The sequence below is a fragment of the Oncorhynchus gorbuscha genome, linkage group LG24, assembly GCF_021184085.1.
Source record: "Oncorhynchus gorbuscha isolate QuinsamMale2020 ecotype Even-year linkage group LG24, OgorEven_v1.0, whole genome shotgun sequence".
In the NCBI taxonomy this organism is placed as follows: Eukaryota; Metazoa; Chordata; class Actinopteri; order Salmoniformes; family Salmonidae; genus Oncorhynchus; species Oncorhynchus gorbuscha.
The window spans coordinates 14,407,660-14,416,812 of NC_060196.1; positions in this window are offsets into that span (position 1 = coordinate 14,407,660).

Sequence of the window (9,153 nt, forward strand, 5' to 3'; positions counted from 1 at the left end):
GAAATGCTTGTTGAGGTTTTCGATAATCATGGATTTGTCGGTGGTGACCATGTTCCCTAGCCTCAGTGCAGTGGGCAGCTGGGAGGAGGTGCTCTTGTTCTCCATGGACTTCACAGTGTCCCAGAACTTTTTGGAGTTGGAGCTACAGGATGCAAACTTCTGCCTGAAGAAGCTGGCCTTAGCTTTCCTGACTGACTGTGTGTATTGGTTCCTGACTTCCCTGAACAGTTGCATATCGCGGGGACTGTTCGATGCTATTGCAGTCCGCCACAGGATGTTTTTGTGCTGGTCGAGGGCAGTCAGGTCTGGAGTGAACCCAGGGCTGTATCTGTTCTTAGTTCTGCATTTTTTGAACGGAGCATGCTTATCTAAAATGGTGAGGAAGTTACTCTTAAAGAATGACCAGGCATCCTCAACTGACGGGATGAGGTCAATGTCCTTCCAGGATACCCGGGCCAGGTCGATTAGAAAGGCCTGCTCACAGAAGTGTTTTAGGGAGCGTTTGACAGTGATGAGGGGTGGTCGTTTGACTGCGGCACCGTAGCGGATACAGGCAATGAGGCAGTGGTCGCTGAGATCCTGGTTGAAGACAGCGGAGGTGTATTTGGAGGGCCAGTTGGTCAGGATGACGTCTATGAGGGTGCCCTTGCTTACAGAGTTAGGGTTGTACTTGGTGGGTTCTTTGATGATTTGTGTGAGATTGAGGGCATCTAGCTTAGATTGTAGGACTAGCTTAGATTGTAACTGTGGAGCGGACCTCGTTTGAAGCTGACCTGCCCACAGGGCTTCACTCTTTCCCCAATTGACTTTAGCTGAGGAGGCCGCCTCATACACCTTTAAAGCGTTTGAGAGAACCTTAACATCCTCACCCCCTGTAATAAAAACTATCATGTCATCTGCATACGCAGACAGTGCTATCGTGGGACCCTTCATTACACCTGGCACAGAGAAACCAGTAAGCTTCGCTCTTAAAAAAACAAAGCATTGGTTGAATCGCCAGACTATATAACTGCCCTGAAATTGGGCATCCCTGCCTGATGCCACTTTGGACAGGGATGGGGCAACTCAAACCACCCCCCCCCCACCTTCACCATACACGAGGCCCCAGCATACAGTAAATTCATCCAAGACAAAAAAACATCCCCAAACCCAAAAGCTTTAATTGTTTTAAACAAGTACTGGTGGTCCACACGATCAAAAGCATTCTCCTGATCCAAAGAATGTAAACCCACATTTACAGTTTACAAATGTCTAAAACATCTCTTATCAGAAACAAGTTGTAAACAATAGAGCAGTCAGGTACACAGTAGGACTGGTCCTTGTAGACCAACAATCCCAGATACTCTTTCAACCTGTTTGAGAGACATTTAGAAACAATTTTGTATTCAGCGCACAGCAAAGCAACAGGTCTCCAATTTTTTATGAGAGCCAAATCCCCCTTTTTTGGCAACAGTGAAAGCACCGCACACAGGATACAGGAAGAGAACCCTCATGAAAAGATTCACACACCACTTCATAAAAATCTTCCCCAATAGACCCCCAAAAGAGCTAATAAAACTCAGATGGTAAACCATCGATGCCAGGGGCTCGGCTTGTTGAGAGCTGCATAACTGATGTGGACAGCTCTTGCAGTGTAATATCAGAGTCCAATGCGACTTACTGCTCAGGTCCAAATTGAGGAAGACCGTGTAACAACTGTTCAGTACACAGAGAGTCACAATCCTCCGCCTTATAGAGGGCCGAGTAGAAATCCACGGCATGTTGACGCATTTCACTGTCATCCGCGGTCACCTTCCCATCAGGGAGACGAAGGCAGACCATCTGTTTATGTTGCAATGCCGACTGTCCTAGTTTTTTTTTAAAGCGCTAGAAGCATCCATATCCTTGAGGGAAGCGAAACGAGACCTAATCAAGGCACCCTTTGTGGGAGAATTATATACATGATTTGATAACAAGAGAGAGAATGTACACTTATGGGTTCATTCCTTGTTCTGGTAAAATGCATTTTCTATTGTATAGGGCCGGAAGCAGTTAAAGGCCATGGGGGTAGGGAACACTAAAAATGCAGACACATAGACGCTTAAGACTAGCTGGACATACAAGGATCAAAGAGGTTGCCTAAGGACGGGGTCAGCCAAATGACTAACTGATGGATTGCATGCATCAGTCACATCACAGGGGAAACACAAGTCTGTTTGATCTTGGATAACCATATGAAGTGAAGGCGACCAGGGCAGCTGAACACACTAAAAACTAGAGACACACACAAAAGGGACACAGGGTTAATTACAGGGTCTGAGCACAGGCCACAGGAAGGGGGGATGTATATTATCTTTAGGTCAAAGGAAGGGTCTTGACATCATATAATCTGGCCGAAAGCAGATGTGGGCGTTACTGAGCTGAACAAGCAGGACGAACAGATTGGAATGTAAGGGTATTTGCATTGGGGGATGAACTGATAATGTATTCAAGGAGATAAAAAGGAGAGCGAGAGCTCTGGAGGTTGTGAGCCCCGTGAGTCCCGCGGGGCTCTCCGACTTATTAAAAGTCTATCATTGTATTCAAAGTTCTTGGCTGTGTCATGTTTGAATCGATTGGCCACTACAGATTTTGGCGAGCTTGCCAGGAGTAGCAGGGACTAAAGACGTTCTTGGCTGGCCGTGGGATCTTTGGGGTAATCTGGCAAGACAAGGGTGGCCGCCCAGCTAAACAAGTTCTTACAATAGCTGAAATGTCTATGTAGATTGCCACAAAGGATCCGGTAGCAGCAGGGGGAGCGTCAATTAGGTCTCTCTCTCAAATTTCCTAAAAACTATAGAAACGAAAGAACTTTTTGAATTCAATGAATTGCATGGGTGTGTGTAAACTTGGAATCATATAATGAATGTGCATGCATGTTTAGTGAGTAAGTAGGCGGGGGCTGTGAACTTCGCTGGTGTCGGGTGTGTTATTCGGCATGTTGGGCGCAGGGCTGCAGTTACCTGCTTATCTGAATAGAATAAGTAGTTATAGAAATCCTACGATACCGCTTCAAAATATTTAGCTGAAGGACTGTAATGGGTAGGCTACTTTATTGATAAGTCGATAGGGAAATATTCATGGCTACCGCTTCAAGGAAAAGGTCTGTACAGTTGGGTATTTCGTAAATAGATACACATGGCTACCGCTTTGAAATGAAGGCCTGTTACAGGTGAATATTTAGAATACAGAAAGAATGTTAGCCTGATTGTGCAACGTTCAACTGAAAAAGGAAATCCTGTGAATATAAAACGCTCCGTCTAGCTAAACGGGGGTTTATAAACAATAGGTCGCGCCACGATATTGCTCTAACGTAGAATAAAGATCAATACGGGTTGGATGAATAGGATATGAAGACAAGCTGATCCGATTAGACAGTAGTCTTGTCATGTCGTAAAAATCCTAAAGGATAATACCTGTTTATGTAGAGGAAGTGAATTAAACTAGGGAATAAACTATAGGTCGTTTTTTAGGTAAAAAACGAAGGGTATGAGTGAAAAACCATATAGGATAATACCAGCTTATGTTGAGGAAGTGAATTAAGTTAGGTAATAGACTGTTTTGTTTTTAGAGAATGCTTGTCATCCGGTCAAATTAGACTTATGTTGTGGGAAGTGAATTAAGTCCAGAGGGAGAGACTGGTTTGTTTTTAGGTAAAAACAAAAATTATTGAATGAATGAATGGAAATAAACGAATAAATGAGAAAGCTGTTGTAGTATATTTCTTTGTGATGAATGAGCAGACTAGAAAGAAGAGGAAGAACAGGCTGTGTGTCTGTGACCAACTGGGAATGCGCAGGCTTCTCTGACAGTTAACTAAGTGTAATTTGAGAAAGAGAGCGCATTTAACTCTCACTGGGAAGAGGAACGAAATCGATAAATATTGGGCAAGATAAGTTATACATAAGCATAAAACATTGACTGGATAATGGGTTAAAAGACCATTGTAAAAATGACAATAGGTGTTAAAAACAGGTATTAAACAAGGCATGGATACTATATAACGGATGTGAAGTAGAAGATTAAAAATATACTGGTTAAAATAAATCTAGGCGGTCTAGAATAAAGTGAGAAGTTTAGAACACATGAAAAATATCACAAGCCTCGTAAACGAAATAGGAAGTTGCCCTTTAAAAACAGTCTTAGGAATTAAATAGTAAAATAGGCTAAAAGAGAAAATAGCAAGCGGATAAATAGAGATAAGAAAGTGCATTATATTATAAATAAGCTGAATTAATAGTATAAGCAAAGATAAAAACACAGTGATATTTGAGGTGCTGTACTAAGAATAAGACATTAAGGTTTCTGTAAAATTCAGTAATACAGTTGTAGACATTATAGAATAGGTTTTACTAGGGGTATTAAGTGATGTGACTAATAAATTATTATTTGAGAAAGTAGGGTAGATCTGCCTTGGGAAATAATAAATAAAGTGGATAATGCGATGCGAGTGTTTAGGGAAAATAAATAGTAGCATGGAAACAAATGGACTGTTTCTCCCTGGAATATAGAGATAGCGAAATGTAGTGGAGCCGTAGAGACGCTGAAAGACGCAAACGTTAATTCTACCAATTCAATTTGGATATGAAGGAGCAGACCGTATAATGTAAGGCAACATTACCCGGAAAACAGGATAAATAAAATAATGAATTGGAACAATCACATAAAACCATAACACGAAGCTTAACTTAACATTCTATCATCAGAAATGCATTACGATGGGGGAAGTGTAAGAAGTTGTAGAGCAGGGCTAACTAAGGGTGGGGGAAAATTAGTGTAAGATGACACTGGAATGTGGCAGCACCCTTTTCAAAAGAACAGCGGCTGATTGTTCTAAGTTTATTACAAATGGAGTTCTCCAAGCGGTGTGTATAGTCTCTGATGGATCAAAAAGTGGTTCATAGAGAGTACAGTTTATATGTGATAAAATACGTACTAGATCACGTTTTACCTAACTTCTAGTAAGGTATCGATGTAATTTACAAATAGCCCCACTTGGAGTCGTTTTGTATTAAAATGGTGGTTTCAATGGCGATTGAATGCGTGGAGGAAGTTGTTGTTAGCGTTAAAATACGGAGAATAAACGTATATAAAGGATTGCAGAAGGTGGTTGAAAGAAGAGCAAATTGTAGTGTATTGGTGTTTTCAATTTCTAAGGATAGGACCATACAGATGGCCGAGCAGGGAGGAATTGTATGTTCTGTGCATGGCTGGAGCTTTTATTGCATGCTTGGGAAAAGTGAGGGGATTTTTTTAGCAGCTTGCTGATTTTGAAGGTGGCATGGTAAATGTTAACGACATGTACATTTCTTTTCCAGAAGAAAAGGGGTTACATTTTCAATGGTTTTTTCAATTCAGTTTTAGACTGGTTATGCAGAAGGATGGAAGTGCTTTTGAAAGTGTGGTTAAGATGTTTCTAAAGAAAAGAGAGTATGCCCTGAACTAAGAATTTCCCGTGAAGACTGATCAACTTCACTAGAAATTGTTGGAACAGGTGGGATTTAATTATAAAATGACAGAGCAAATTCCATTATATCCTTGGGAAAAGGATGAATAGTTGTAATCTTGAATTGACTAGTTATTTAAATAAGTTTATTTTTATTTAACATGGGGTTATAGGAGAAAATATCAGTTCCCTGGGGTTATGGTCATTGGGTAAATACAAAGTGTGCTTTGTTCTTTCTGCATATAAAAATGGAAAAATATGTTAACAAGGGATAACAGTTATGTCAAATAGTTAATTGAGGTAGGATTCTCTGCAAGGGTTATGTTGATAACTACATAATCGGTAGCTCATCTGAGAGATTGCCAGTAGAATAAGGGAGTTATCATGGAATGTGACTATCATCACAACAAGTGTGTGTGGAACTCTACTCCACCCTACTGGCTGAATTAGTGAAGGACAACTGTGTCTGATGACCTGTGAACTGTATCTGGAATGAGATGTGTCCTTTTGGTATCAGGCCACTCATGACAGAAAAACAGAGGGAAAAAGGTGCATGATAAAATAGATGTTACTGGTACTAAAAGTTTTTAGTATAATGTTAATTATTAAAGGGATGATGAACTAAATTGAATAGGTAAAATTTGAGTTAAAGTAAACACTAAGGACTGTTATCCTGAATATTGGATTGGACAATTTATAAACAACATTTAGTGATGTTTTGAATATGGGAAAACTCTGGAAACTAATCCTGAGATAGGTTGGTTGACAGAACTTGCAGAATATTAGAATAAGGGTTTTTGTTTATTTTATTTTACAATATCTTTGTAATTGGAGTGATACATTGGAATGACATAAGTAATTGAATAAAAAGTATAGTCTGTTGTGTGATAACACCCAAGGATGAAGAAGATATTACAAATAGTGGTAATGTATTGCAAATATGCAGTTGTTATAATTTACTTTACTATTTTTCTTGTTTGGTCAATTTATTTCTGTTTTGAGGAAAATAAGAGTCTGAGGGGAGACTGATATAAATTGACTAATGATTTGAGAATGTTTGTATCAAGTATGTATCAAACTATGGAAAGAAATTAGGAGTAGTGACTTATGTGTTATGGGTTAGAAAAACTGTAACTACATTGGGGATTCATATGAAGGTTATGATAACAAGGGGAGGTGTTATTTCTAGAAACAATGTGTATTGATAGACAAGATAATTGACAGTTGGTCTTGTGAAAATATAGGGACAATTTTAAAGATAAATAGAACATTACACATACCTAGATTATGGTAAAAGTAGTAAGTAGTGACATTTTGAAGAAGCTTAGGACTTAGTTTTGTTAGGATTGGATATTCTTTCAACTGGAAGACACTTGACTGATTGCATGGTATTATTACAGCAGTTGCTGTAGGGACCATCATTTGGCTATCATTATGTATAACTATATCAAGGACAGGAGGCAAGGTATTTGAGACAGAATGTTTACATAACAGAATGTTAACATAGGGCTGTTATTTAAGAAAGTCTGTTGTCAGGAAATAACCCATGGGTTAGTATGTATGTTCCCAGGAAAAGAGGCCAGATGGAAGGGCATGGATTGAATTCTGGAGACTGAGTGTACATCAAGATACACCAGGCTGGGGATATACTTCTTACAGCACCTGCAGTGGTAAAGATCGTCAGGTCTCTCTTTGATGGGTGCATAAGTGTCACAAGAAGTAAGGTCCAGCTGAATAATGGGTGAGCTTGAAAACACCATGACAGAGGACGTGAAACAAAACAAAAGAGAGAGAGAGAGACTGGATTCCACTGTAGACATACTGGGTTGAGTTTGGGGGTTATTTGTTTTATTTGATAATGTATCATGTGAATAAGGATAGATGGGTAATTGTACTCTAAACCACATGTTGAAGGCTCGATGTGGAAGCCCATTCAGTGTTGAATTAATTCAAGAAGAAATAATGTTGATTAAGGTTATGCATATGCTTATCGGTTGATATAGAGCAAATAGGGAACTAAGTAAAAAATGACATGATTTGGGAACACCTCTCAGAACCTGTGGCCGGAAGGGGAAGACTGGATAAAAGCATGAGGAAGCTAATTAGGGCCTCCATTTTTGTAGAGTCCAGCAGAAACACATCCTGGAAGCATAGAGTCAGGTGAAGAGAGAGTGGGAATTGTCATGGTTTTAGATTTCAGTATTTATGAATACAGTCATGCATAACACATAACATTGTCAATACTGTTATGTTGTGTTTTTGTTTTCTAAGTCTTTTGTTTAGGAAACCAGATGGAGAAGGGTTTGCCAGCTTCAGCTGGAATGTCAGTTTGTGTGATGAGTGATGGAAGTAAGAGAATGTATGGTGTGATCATAGAACAGAGGCCATAAGTCTTTAAGTATGAATGCCCCACAGAATGAGAGGTTCCACATCTGATGATCCAAGGGGACCAGAAGGACCTCTCCCAGTGGTACCAGGAGATCTGGTCTACATCCGAGTGTTCCGAAGGAAGTGGGATCAGCCGAGGAGAGAAGGACCCGACGAGGTGGCAGCAGCCACAAATACGGCCGTCCACGTGAAAAGAAGCAAGACGTGGTATCATCTAAACCACTGTACCTGAGTCCCGACGGAGAGAAGGACACAACCATACAGAGATGAAGACACAGAGGATGCTGATTCACCAGAGAGGACCCCAGAGGGAGCAGGAGCAGCGGAATCGATCAAAGCGCCGGGGAGGAATCAAGAAAATGGCAGACCAGATATATATATATCAACAGTAACAATCTGATGATCAGAGAAACACACAGGAGTAATGACACACTTTCCAACCCTACCACAGTATTGCTCAGATACATACAACCTGTCTAACCTTGCTGCACTGACACGACCTTCATTCATTTTTAGCCATGTGTACTGCCTATCTTTTGCATTCCTTACTCTCCACACATCAGAAAGCTCAAACTCAGTTAATAGGCCAGACAGGCAAGTGGCTGACCGCAGGTGAGGTCCTTCAGCGGTGCGATCAACAGTAAAATCCGCTGTACAGTTCCAGTCCCCCCCTAAAACCATACACCCCTCTTGATCGCACTGTCTTATTTGATCAAATATAGAAATACGCTGTGTACCCTCATTAGGAGCATAGACATTTAAACAATTAAAAAAAAAACATAACATCCACCTTGACCAATAAAACCTGACCCTTGACAATCTCTGTTGTAGATACCACAGTCACCCCTAAACCTGAGGAATACAAGATTGCCACCCCAGCACTGAAATTAGTACCATGACTGAGTACATGCTGCCCCTCCCACCACATACCCCAGTCAACCTCATTTCCTCATCACTCTGTGTCTCCTGTAGAAAAACTACATTAAGCCTTTTCTGTTTTATTACTTCTAAAACCCAAGCCCTCTTATTCCTGTCCTTTCCCCCATTAATATTGAGAGAACCGACCCTTAGTGCCTACATATAGAAAAGAGAAAAGAATAGCAGAAGAAACCACAGAGAAACCAAAGCGAAAAAAGACACCCTATGAAGCATGATCATCATCATTATTTTAATCTTCTCTTAACCTGACCACGTTTCCCACCACCTTTTGCTGCTGCAACAGCAGTAAAAGATTTCCTCAAGCGAAACAGCTTCTTCTCACTCAATTGGTCTAAAGCCACCATCTTCTGTAACATCACAGC